We start from the raw sequence: 13,837 nt of genomic DNA, 5'->3' as shown, positions 1-13,837 counted from the left end.
CTAACTAATCTATCTTTCTTTCTAACTAATCTATCTATCTTTCTTTCTTTCTAACTAATCTGTCTATTTTTCTTTCTTTCTAACTAATCTATCTTTCTTTCTAACTAATCTTTCTGTCTTTCTTTCTAACTAATCTATCTTTCTTTCTTTCTAACTAATCTATCTTTCTCTCTAACTAATCTATCTGTCTTTCTTTCTAACTAATCTATCTTTCTTTTTAACTAATCTATCTATCTTTCTTTCTTTCTAACTAATCTGTCTATCTTTCTTTCTTTCCAACTAATCTTTCTTTCTAACTAATCCATCTTTCTTTCTTTCTAACTAATCTATCTATCTTTCTTTCTAACTAATCTTTCTTTTTTTCTAACAAATCCATCTTTCTTTCTAACTAATCTATCTTTCTTTCTAACTAATCTATCTATCTTTCTTTCTAACTAATCTATCTATCTATCTATCTATCCATCTTTCTTTCTTTCTAACTAATCTATGTATCTTTCTTTCTAACTAATCTTTCTTTTTTTCTAACAAATCCATCTTTCTTTCTAACTCATCTATCTTTCTTGCTAAAAAATCTATCTATCTATCTATCTATCTTTCTTTCTAACTAATCTATCTATCTATCTTTCTTTCTAAGTAATCTATCTATCTTTCTTTCTAACTAATCTATCTATCTTTCTTTCTAACTAATCTATCTATCTATCTATCTATCTATCTTTCTTTCTAACTAATCTATCTATCTATCTATCTATCTATCTATCTATCTATCTATCTATCTATCTATCTATCTATCTATCTATCTATCTATCTATCTATCTTTCTTTCTAATCTATCTATCTTTCTTTCTAACTAATCTTTCTATCTTTCTTTCTAACTAATCTATCTATCTTTCTTTCTAACTAATCTATCTATCTTTCTTTCTAACTAATCTATCTATCTTTCTTTCTTTCTTACTAATCTTTCTTTCTTTCTAACTAATCTTTCTTTCTTTGTAACTAATCTATCTTTCTTTCTAACTAATCTATCTTTCTTTCTTTGTAACTAATCTATCTTTCTTTCTAACTGATCTATCTTTCTTTCTAACTAATCTATCTATCTTTCTAACTAACTAATCTATCTTTCTTTCTTTCTAACTAATCTATCTCTCTTTTTAACTAATCTATCTATCTTTCTTTCTTTCTAACTAATCTTTCTTTTTTTCTTTCTAACTAATCTTTCTTTTTTTCTAACAAATCAATCTTTCTTTCTAACTAATCTTTATTTCTTTCTAACTAATCTATCTATCTTTCTTTGTTTCTAACTAATCTTTCTTTCTTTCTAACTAATCCATCTTTCTTTCTTTCTTTCTTTCTTTCTAACTAATCCATCTTTCTTTCTAACTAATCCATCTTTCTTTCTTTCTAACTAATCTTTCTTTCTAACTAATCTTTCTTTCTTTCTAACTAATCTATCTTTCTTTCTAACTAATCTATCTTTTTTTCTAACTAATCTATCTTTCTTTCTCTCTAACTAATCTATCTGTCTTTCTTTCTAACTAATCTATCTTTCGTTATAACTAATCTATCTATCTTTCTTTCTTTCTAACTAATCTATCTATCTTTCTTTCTATCTATCTATCTTTCTTTCTTTCTAACTAATCTTTCTTTCTTTCTAACTAATCCATCTTTCTTTCTAACTAATCTATCTATCTTTCTTTCTAACTAATCTATCTATCTTTCTTTCTAACTAATCTTTCTTTTTTTCTAACAAATCCATCTTTCTTTCTAACTTATCTATCTTTCTTGCTAAAAAAATCTATCTATCTATCTATCTATCTATCTATCTTTCTTTCTAACTAATCTATCTATCTTTCTTTCTAACTAATCTATCTATCTTTCTTTCTAACTAATCTATCTATCTAATCTATCTATCTTTCTAACTAATCTATCTATCTTTCTTTCTAACTAATCTTTCTTTTTTTCTAACAAATCCATCTTTCTTTCTAACTTATCTATCTTTCTTGCTAAAAAATCTATCTATCTATCTTTCTTTCTAACTAATCTATCTATCTTTCTTTCTAACTAATCTATCTATCTATCTATCTATCTATCTATCTTTCTTTCTTTCTTTCTATCTATCTAATCTATCTATCTTTCTAACTAATCTATCTTTCTTTCTTTCTTTCTATCTATCTAATCTATCTATCTTTCTAACTAATCTATCTTTCTTTCTAACTAATCTATCTTTCTTTCTAACTAATCTATCTATCTTTCTTTCTGTCTAACTAATCTTTCTTTTTTCTTACAAATCAATCTTTCTTTCTAACTAATCTTTCTTTCTTTCTAACTAATCTATCTATCTATCTTTCTTTCTGTCTAACTAATCTTTCTTTTTTCTTACAAATCAATCTTTCTAACTAATCTTTCTTTCTTTCTAACTAATCTATCTATCTTTGTTTCTAACTAATCTTTCTTTCTTTCTAACTAATCCATCTTTCCTTTTTTCTTTCTAACTAATTCATCTTTCTTTCTAACTAATCCATCTTTCTTTCTTTCTAACTAATCTTTCTTTTTTTCTAACAAATCAATCTTTCTTTCTAACTAATCTTTATTTCTTTCTAACTAATCTATCTATCTTTCTTTGTTTCTAACTAATCTTTCTTTCTTTCTAACTAATCCTTCTTTCTTTCTTTCTTTCTTTCTTTCTTTCTTTCTTTCTTTCTTTCTTTCTTTCTTTCTTTCTTTCTTTCTTTCTTTCTTTCTAATCCATCTTTCTTTCTAACTAATCCATCTTTCTTTCTTTCTAACTAATCTTTCTTTCTAACTAATCTTTCTTTCTTACTAATCTATCTTTCTAACTAATCTATATTTCTTTCTCTCTAACTAATCTATGTGTTTTTCTTTCTAACTAATCTATCTTTCTTTCTAACTAATCTATCTATCTTTCTTTCTTTCTAACTAATCTTTCTTTCTTTCTAACTAATCCATCTTTCTTTCTTACTAATCCATCTTTCTTTCTTTCTAACTAATCCATCTTTCTTTCTTTCTAACTAATCTATCTATCTTTTTTTCTAACAAATCCATCTTTCTTTCTAACTAATCCATCTTTCTTTCTAACTAATCTATCTATCTTTCTTTCTAACTAATCTATCTATCTTTCTTTCTAACTAATCTATCTATCTTTCTTTCTAACTAATCTTTCTTTCTTTCTAACTAATCTAACTATCTTTCTTTCTAACTAATCTATCTATCTTTCTTTCTAACTAATCTATCTATCTTTTGAAGGGTTGGTCAAAATCCCTTGCCTCTTCAAATACATCTATAATCATATCCTTTTGAATGTATATACTTCCTTTATAAAAATCAATAATCAAATATATTCATTATCACATAATAATTTTTATATTCTTTGTGCTTGTGAAATTATATTGTCTTAAATGCATGTGATGTAAGTAACCAGTTTCTTTTAGGTGCATTCCAATCTTACTTTGAGATTGCACGCAGTACACGCAGGACACGAAGGCCACGTAACCCACAAGGCCGTTTGTCTCTTTCTCTGGTATCAGTAGAGGGTCCTAAAGGCAGCGTGGACACATATGATTCTTCGCTGGACATATGGTCAAGCTATATTGAGCGTTACTATATCGAACTTTAATTGTTGTATTAAAATGTATTCTTTCCAGTATATTTCCTTCCTTCGGAGTAAATGCCAGTGATCTGTTTTTCTCCCAAATGAGTGAATGTTTTACATTATGTTTTGGTATACTTAACTGATAATAAGGAGCTCAGACACTCTTCAGCCTTGATGGGAGCTGTCATTTGCTAGTGTCTGTTATGTGTGTGTGTGTGTGTGTGCGTATGACATTCTATGTAGGTTCTGGACGTTCGGACCAGACACCCCGGCGCCCTTCTCTAACCTGCGAGGCCACCACAGACCTAAATCTAATGAGTGGACGACAACTTTCTTGACTAATGGCGATAGGCACCCCTATCTCCTCACATGTGTTAAATTGTTTAGGCTCTTAATGTTTCTTAGCCAATGAGAATCATTCAACCTGTAAGCAATGACATAGCTTAGACCTTGGAAATGGTATAACTGCTGTGATCTTTGTAACTGTAAGCGGGTCGGCCTACAAACTCCTGTGCGAGTATTGAAGCTGACTTCTGCTGATGAAACTGCAAACTATCTTCAGTAAATATTTTCTTTAATTTTTTATAATTCTGACTCTGGGTCTTCATTCTTCATATCTGGTTCTGGGTCTTTAACTGTACACCCCTTACACTTTCTTTCTTTCTTACTAATCTTTCTTTCTTTGTAACTAATCTATCTTTCTTTCTTTCTAACTAATCTATCTTTCTTTCTTTCTAACTAATCTATCTATCTTTCTTTCTAACTAATCTATCTATCTTTCTTTCTAACTAATCTATCTATCTTTCTTTCTAACTAATCTATCTATCTTTCTTTCTTTCTAACTAATCTATCTATCTTTCTTTCTAACTAATCTATCTATCTTTCTTTTTAACTAATCTATCTTTCTTTTTAACTAATCTATCTATCTTTCCTTCTTTCTAACTAATCTTTCTTTTTTCTAACAAATCAATCTTTCTTTCTAACTAATCTTTGTTTCTTTCTAACTAATCTATCTATCTTTCTTTCTTTCTAACTAATCCATCTTTCTTTCTTTCTTTCTTTCTAACTAATCCATCTTTCTTTCTAACTAATCCATCTTTCTTTCTAACTAATCTTTCTTTCTTTCTAACTAATCTTTCTTTCTAACTAATCTTTCTTTCTTTCTAACTAATCTTTCTTTCTTTCTAACTAATCTTTCTTTCTCTCTAACTAATCTATCTTTCTCTCTAACTAATCTATCTGTCTTTCTAACTAATCTATCTGTCTTTCTTTCTAACTAATCGATCTGTCTTTCTTTCTAACTAATCTATCTATCTTTCTTTCTAACTAATCTATCTATCTTTCTTTCTAACTAATCTATCTATCTTTCTTTCTAACTAATCTATCTATCTTTCTAACTAATCTTTCTTTTTTTCTAACTAATCTTTCTTTCTTTCTAACTAATCCATCTTTCTTTCTTTCTAACTAATCTATCTATCTTTCTTTCTAACTAATCTTTCTTTTTTTCTAACAAATCCATCTTTCTTTCTAACTTATCTATCTTTCTTGCTAAAAAATCTATCTATCTATCTTTCTAACTAATCTATCTATCTTTCTTTCTTACTAATCTATCCATCTATCTTTCTTTCTTTCTTTCTAATCTATCTATCTTTCTAACTAATCTATCTTTCTTTCTAACTTATCTATCTTTCTTTCTTTCTGTCTAACTAATCTTTCTTTTTTCTTACAAATCAATCTTTCTTTCTAACTAATCAATCTTTCTTTCTAACTAATCTTTCTTTCTTTCTAACTAATCTATCTATCTTTGTTTCTAACTAATCTTTCTTTCTAACTAATCCATCTTTCTTTCTTTCTTTCTAACTATTCCATCTTTCTTTCTAACTATTCCATCTTTCTTTCTAACTAATCCATCTTTCTTTCTAACTAATCCATCTTTCTTTCTAACTAATCTATCTATCTTTCTTTGTTTCTAACTAATCTTTCTTTCTAACTAATCTATCTTTCTTTCTAATTAATCTATCTTTCTTTCTTTCTAACTAATCTATCTATCTTTCTTTTTAACTAATCTATCTTTCTTTTTAACTAATCTATCTATCTTTCCTTCTTTCTAACTAATCTTTCTTTTTTTCTAACAAATCAATCTTTCTTTCTAACTAATCTTTGTTTCTTTCTAACTAATCTATCTATCTTTCTTTCTTTCTAACTAATCCATCTTTCTTTCTTTCTTTCTTTCTAACTAATCCATCTTTCTTTCTAACTAATCCATCTTTCTTTCTAACTAATCTTTCTTTCTTTCTAACTAATCTTTCTTTCTTTCTAACTAATCTTTCTTTCTAACTAATCTTTCTTTCTTTCTAACTAATCTTTCTTTCTTTCTAACTAATCTTTCTTTCTCTCTAACTAATCTATCTTTCTCTCTAACTAATCTATCTGTCTTTCTAACTAATCTATCTGTCTTTCTTTCTAACTAATCTATCTGTCTTTCTTTCTAACTAATCTATCTATCTTTCTTTCTAACTAATCTATCTATCTTTCTTTCTAACTAATCTATCTATCTATCTTTCTAACTAATCTATCTTTCTTTCTAACTAATCTATCTTTCTTTCTAATTAATCTATCTTTCTTTCTTTCTAACTAATCTATCTTTCTTTCTTTCTAACTAATACATATTTCTTTCTAACAAATCCATCTTTCTTTCTAACTAATCTTTCTTTCTTTCTAATCTATCTCTCTTTCTAACTAATCTATCTTTCTTTCTTTATAACTAATCTATCTTTCTTTCTAACTGTTACGTTCCCCCAAAACGGTAGTTGAGTTGAACAAGGTAAGTACGTCTCCTCGCTGAGTATCAGTAAGGTAGGAAAGCTGTGCCCCCACTTCAGCCAAGAACTCTGTATTAGATAGCCTACCACACTGTTGCCCCTTTATACCACACTGTTGCCCCTCGGATACCACAGTCAAACCATCATCCCCTTCAGCACCCATGAACGCACCATAAACCATGGATGCAGAACTGGTGTCGGGAAAAGCCGCTTCCACGCTGCGTTTCTGCTCCCCTTGATCATTCTCCCTGGAATGATAAGCCTTCAACATGTTAATGTGACAGAAACGCTTTTTCCTCCTGCGCTCAGGGGTGTGGATGACATAGTCGGTTTCTGAGACTTTAGCCTCCACTACATATGGACCTGAGAAGCGAGCAGAAAGAGAAGAACCGAGCACAGACCAACACTTTGTCACCAGGCTGAAACTTGCGGTCAACAGCGTTTCTGTCGTACTGCTGTTTCATGCGGCCCTGAGAAGAGGAGATGGCTTCCTTAGCCAAGGAAGTGGCGTGATGCAAACGTTCCCTACACTGTGAAACAAAATCTAACACATTAGACTTAGAGGAGCCAGCCACTAACTGCTCCTTCAGCACTTTTAACGGCCCACGGACATTGTGGCCAAACACCAGCTCAGAAGGACTGAATTTCAGGGATTCTTGTTTGGCATCCCGTATGGCAAACAAAACAAACGGCACACCTTCGTCCCAATCTTTCCCTGTGTCATAACAGTACTTTTTTAGCATCGACTTCAGGGTTTGGTGCCAGCGCTCTAATGCTCCCTCTGACTCTGGATGGTAAGCACTGGATACAGAATGTGACACTCCTAAGGACTGCAGGGACTGTTTGAATGCTCTGGACATAAAGTTGGTTCCCTGATCAGTCTGAACAATCTTGGGCAAACCAAATGTAGTAAAAAACTTAATCAATGCTTTTGTGATGGCTGGTGCCGTTATTTTCCTCAGAGGGATTGGCTCTGGAAACGAGTGGACATGCACATAACAGTCATTAAGAAATGGTTAGCAGCTTTTGTTCTTGGTAACGGACCCACACAGTCCACAAGAACATGTTCAAACGGCTCACCTACTGCAGGGATTGGTCGCAGTGGAGCTGGATGCACAACTTGATTGGGTTTGCCTACCATCTGACATGTATTACATGTGTTACAGAACCGAGTTACATGAGATTTCATTCCTGGCCAGAAGAAGTGTTTAAGGACACGGTCATAGGTTTTTGTGATGCCTAAATGACCAGACCACGGGTGTTCATGAGCTAATCCTAGCACATGCTTACGCCAACCAACCGGAACTACTATCTGATACACTGTGTTGAAAACCTCACCAGTCTCATCAGTTACTGCACCTGTATGCGAAGACCACTTTCGCATCAGTACTCCATTTTCCACAAGAAAACACTGACCTTTCCTACACTCGCTCGGGTCAGCAACAACTGCTGCAAAGCAGTTTGTCAGTGAGAGGTCATTTTCCTGGGCACCAATGAGTCCTTCATGTGTCAACGGCAGTGGTACTTCAGGAGTGGCAAAAGTCTCTGGCACTGTTTCATACACCTCTGTCGACTCTCCACCAGTAAACATCCTGTCCTCAGAAAAAACAGAAGGGAACATAGAATCAGACAAAGTTACCTCCTGATCTTTTCCCCGAGCTTGAGCTCTAGTCAACACACTGACTGAGCACAGTTCTGAGTGTTTTGAAACCAGCTCATCTGACTCACTATCAGAAATGGGTACATCCACAACTTCAGGATCAGGGTACACTTTACCTCCCGCAATGTCATTACCCATGATGAAGTGTACTCCCTCCACAGGAAAACATGATCTTACAGCTACAGGGAACCAACCAGAAACAAGCTTAGATTGAACGTGAATACGATGAAGTGGGGCTGGGACATAACACATACCAATACCTCGAACAACTATACTGACCTCACAGGCTGACTTAGCATCTAAAGGCAAGACACTAGAAAGGATGAAAGACCGCGAACCACCAGTGTCACGTAGTATGTTGACCTGCTGCCGATCTTCAACCTGCCCTGTGAGTGATACAGAGCCTGAAAGGATGAACGGTTTAAAACATTCATCTGGCTCTTGCAAAGAGGTATGCTCACTTCCAGAAGTGACAGTTTTTATTAATCCCACTCCCTTCGGCTGCATGGTAACTGAACCCTGCTGCTTTTGTTTCATAGTTATACAATCTGCTATGAGGTGACCAGGTTTATGACAGAAAAAACATAGTCTATCTGTTTTAGCACTTAAAATAGAGTTAGTTAAACCAACTCGGGGTACCTGTCTGTCACTAGACTTCTTGCTAGCACTAATATATGGTGGAGAGACAGAGGTTGAGAGACAGAGAGATTGGTTTACTGAAGACACCCTTATGTGTTAAAGCAAACTCATCAGCTAGCATCGCCGCTTGCTGTGAGGTAGCCACTTTCTGTTCGTTCAAGTAAACAACAATCCTCTCAGATACACAGTTCTTAAACTCTTCCAACAATACCAACTCACGTAAGGAAGAAAAGTCTTCAGCTTTGCAAGCTGCACACCAGCGATCGAATAAAGTTACCTTTTCCCTAGCGAAGTCTGCGTATGTCTGGCTAACAGCTTTACTGAGACCCCTGAACCGCTGTCTATAAGCTTCAGGCACTAGCTCATAGACCCGCAAAACTGCGCTTTTAACTTTATCAAAACACAAACTGTCTTCCACTGAAAGTGCAGCACAAGCCTCCTGAGCCTTGCCAGTCAACTTGCACTGAAGCAAAATGGCCCAAACTATCTGTATCAGACTATCTGTAACTGAGTATCAGGGGGAACTGAGGGGTGCACAGCAGCATTAGCTTGCAGCTCAAGCTCACGCATCTTGAGAGCCGTGTCCGCCTCCAAGCGTTTCAACTCTAACTCTCTACGCAGCTGCAACTCCCGCTCCCGCTCCTCCTTGTCCAACTGTAAACGAGCTAATCGAACTTTCAATCAGGCGACATCTTGTGGTGAGGAAGAGGATTCTACAGAGTGCGGTACAAAACGAGGTAAAGTGAAATGTTGCCGTTCAACCTCACCCTGCTTTACTTTGGGCGTGACAACATCAGCCTGCTCTGACGGGTCTGTTACCTCTACCTGGCCATCTGGGGAGGTCTCACCTACAACCAAGCTAAAAACTCCCCTCTGCACTAATCCACTCACCACAGCATCCTTCAGCTCTCTTTTCACTAGGAATACAGGAATACTAAAGTGATTAGCAACAAAATATAAATCAACTTTCCGACACAAGTCAAGCTGATTTAATGTAGGATTCGCTAAAAACTCCTCCCGGTTAAAGACAACCATACTAGCCACCCACTAGTACTTAGACACTAGCCACTAAGCTAAACCAAATGCAAGCGTAACACACACACTTACAATACTCACCATCCAGCGCTTTGTGCAACACCACAACTTCCCCAGATCCTGCCTGTCAATTCTTTACCTAGTCTATCTTCTGGAGCGTGCCGGGCTCGAGGCGACTTTAAGGCAACAACTTCGATGGCCGAAACCTCGAAACGCCTACCCCCGCCAGGGAATTAATCCCAACCCAGGATTACTCCGAACATAAAAAAGGCAAAATAACAAATGGTGTCCGAAGGAAGAACTGTAACAGTTCAGCTGGGCACCTCTAGTCTAAACTAGGGAAGTTAGTCATGCGTTCACAACCCTGGACAATGACAACAACACAATACAAACTAGCACAAACAAATCTGATCTCCAGTCTCCTTTAAATCCCGGACGAGCCCCCAAATTGTTACGTTCCCCCAAAACGGTAAATCCAGGGGAAAAGGGGAAGCAACAATAATTTAAAATAACCAGGGCAAAAGAGAACCGGAAGTCAGAGTCATGTGCAGTTGAAGTGTGTATTTATTATAATATGGACAAAGAAAAACCAATACAAAATTACTCTCTCACAATGAGACAGCAAACAAGCAAGTTAAGGCAAACAATAAACACAAACTAAATAACTGAGAACAAAAACAAGATTCAACATTTACTGGACTACTAAACAATCCTCTCTCCACTGAGGAGGTTAACACACAAACAAACACCAAACACTGTTCTAAACTCACAACACGATGTAAGTTGGTGTTCAACCCACAGGTTGAATAAAGTTGGTCTGCAATTTGGTCACAACTGGAAGGAAGAGAAATGAACAGAACCAGCACACATCTCAAAACAACACACTCAAACTGTTCTTCTTCTTCTTCTTCTTCTTCTTCTTCTTTCTTTTAATGGCGGTTGGCAAACAACTTTTAAGTGTGCATTACCGCCACCTTCTGATATGGAGTGTGGATCACAATAGCCTTTCCTCACTACCCTTAAATAAATATATAAATAAATACATACATCCATAATAAAACCAATAAATAACTTCATAAATATTTAATAACATTATTAATATTCATACATTATCATTATTATTAAATACAACTTTCTAAGACAACTCAACTCATATTCTTCTACTAAGCCCTGTTTTACTCAAAAACATAAATATCGCTCTATACCCTACATGTCCTGAATTCATTTGTAATAGTTCCTTCATTTCAAATCTAATTTTTTCTTTTCTAAACCAGTTTTTCAGCCTCATCCTTTCCTCCTTATACTTTTGACAATTTATAATAACATGTTCTACTGTTTCATTAATATTACAGACCTCACACATCCCGTTTTCATGTTTCCCTATTAATTTAAGCGTACTATTCAATCCAGTATGCCCAAATCTCATTCTTGAAATAATGTCCTCTTCCCTTTTATTCCTATTATTTTCTCTCATACCTCCTACCCTCTTTTGGATACTGTAATACATTCTTGCTTTTGTTTCTTTATTCCACTCCTCTTGCCACTTCTTTCTCATTTCTTCTTTGATTATGCTTTTAACTTCCGCCTTACTATAGCTTATTACCATATCTATCTCTGTTCTTTTGGTTGCATTTTTGGCATATTTGTCTGCCATTTCATTTCCTTCTACTCCTATATGAGCTGGAATCCAGATGAATTTTATTACTACTCCTACTCTATTAACTCTATAAACAGCTTGGGCCATTTCCATCAAAATATCATGTCTTGCTTCGGATTGCATGTTCTTAATACTGGTTAACACACTACTTGAATCTGACCCTATTAACACTTCCCTTGACCTACTATTTTCAACCCACTCAAGGGCTAAGAGAATGGCCAGCATTTCTCCTGTATACACTGACATTTTATCATTTACTCTCTTATTTAACATAACATTCACTTCTGGTATAATGAACGCAGCTCCTACTCTATTATCTTCTGTTTTTGATGCATCTGTATATATCTTAATAAACATAGAATAATTCTCCTCTATATATCTACTAACCTGACTCCTATCAATACTATTCTCTTTTTTCCACTCTAAAAGGTGCAAATCTACCTCTAACTCCCCTAATAGCCAAGGTGGAACATTAGATAATGGCACAGTTGGACTTACCGTCATATCTCCTATCCCTATCTCATCGACTGCATCCCTTATTATCCAACCAAAGCTCTTAATCTGTCGTCTTTCCCTTTCTTGACATGGTTGTAACACCTTCTGAGTCGGGTGACTTTCCTTATGCCCTTTTAAATTTGCCCAGTACGTTAATGCTATCTGATTTCTTCTAATCTCTAATGGCATCTCATTCATTTCTACTTGTAATGCCGCTACTGGGGTTGTTTTAAAAGCACCACAACAGAGTCTCAACGCCTGACTTTGAATAACATCCAACTTTTTCAGTAAAGTTTTTGAAGCAGACTGGTAAACTGTACATCCATAATCTATAACTGCCCTAATTAATCCAATATAAACTACTTTCAATGAAGTCCTATTTGCTCCCCACTCTCTACCTCTCAGACATCTTACTACATTCAATATTCTTTTACATTTTTCAACAACTTTCTCAATATGTATTTTCCAGATAAGTTTTTTGTCAAACCATATCCCGAGATATTTAAAACATTCCACTCTCTCTAGATTTTTATCATAAAGTTTAAGTTGAAACTGTTCTTGATTTTTCCTTTGAGAAAAACAGATTACTTTGGTCTTTGCCACTGAAAACCTAAAACCCCATTCCATTCCCCAACTCTCTACCTTCCCAATTGCCTCTTGCATCTTCCTCACTATATAATCTATATTTCTTCCCTTTTTCCACATAACACCGTCATCTGCGAATAAAGCAACCCTTATAGATCTATCAACTCTACTAAACACTTCATTTATCATAATTGAAAACAAAACTGGACTAACTATACTCCCTTGAGGAGTTCCATTTTCCACTAAATACTTTGTACTCAATTCTGTCCCTACTCTTACTGCGATCCACCTATCAGTTAAAAAATTTTTAATCCAACTATACATTCTCCCTTTTATTCCCAATTGATAACTCTTAATCAAAAGTCCTTGTTTCCACAACATATCGTTCGCCTTCTCAACATCAAAAAATACAGATAATATACTTTCTTTATTAATTTGAGCTTTTCTAATTTCACTCTCTAAACATATAGCCGGATCTATTGTGCTTCGTCCCTTTCTAAACCCACTCTGGTAATCCTTTATCAATTCCTTTGTCTCCAAATAATACTTTAATCTTTCATTTATCATTTTTTCCATAATTTTCCCTACATGTGAAGTTAAAGCAATCGGTCTATAACTTTCTGCCAAACTCGGATCCTTACCTGGTTTACATATAGGTACGATAATTGATTCTTTCCACTGTTTTGGCAAACATCCTACTTCCCATACCTTATTATATAACTTTAATAACGTTTCTTTACTCTCATCATTTAAATTTTTTATCATACAATAACTTATTTGATCAATCCCTGGCGTTGTTCTTCCCGATTTTCTTAAGACATTATTCAACTCACCCATTGTAAACATCACATTTATGGTACTTTCATTTTCCCCACCATCCTGTATTACTTCAACACTGTCTCTTATTGTTTTCTCCCTCTGCGTCTTTTCCTCATTACTCAAATTACTATTGCTATGTATTCTAACAAATGTCCTTGCCAGCAACTCTGCTTTCCCTTTGTTCTCTATTATTATTTTCTCACCTTCTTTCATTATAGGATATCCATACTCTCTTTTATTTCCTGACATTCTTTTAATCATACCCCATACTCTATCTAGTGGTGTACTTCTTCCTAGAGATTCACAATACTTCCCCCAAAAATTTTTCTTAACTCTCTTTATTGTCTTCCTTACTACAGCCTGCTTCCTCTTATAATCAATTAAATTCTGAAAGTTATGTGTTCTTTTCAGGATTTTAAATGCTTTATTTCTCTCTTTAATTACCTTTGTGCATTCTTGTGTCCACCACGGAACAATTTTCTTTCTAATACTGCCTCCTCTTTTTGGTATCGACTCTTT

The sequence above is a fragment of the Siphateles boraxobius genome, unplaced genomic scaffold (genome assembly GCF_051911475.1).
Source record: "Siphateles boraxobius isolate OS27281-9 unplaced genomic scaffold, OSU_SipBor_1 29, whole genome shotgun sequence".
NCBI classification, from domain to species: Eukaryota; Metazoa; Chordata; class Actinopteri; order Cypriniformes; family Leuciscidae; genus Siphateles; species Siphateles boraxobius.
This window is presented reverse-complemented; position numbering follows the sequence as displayed.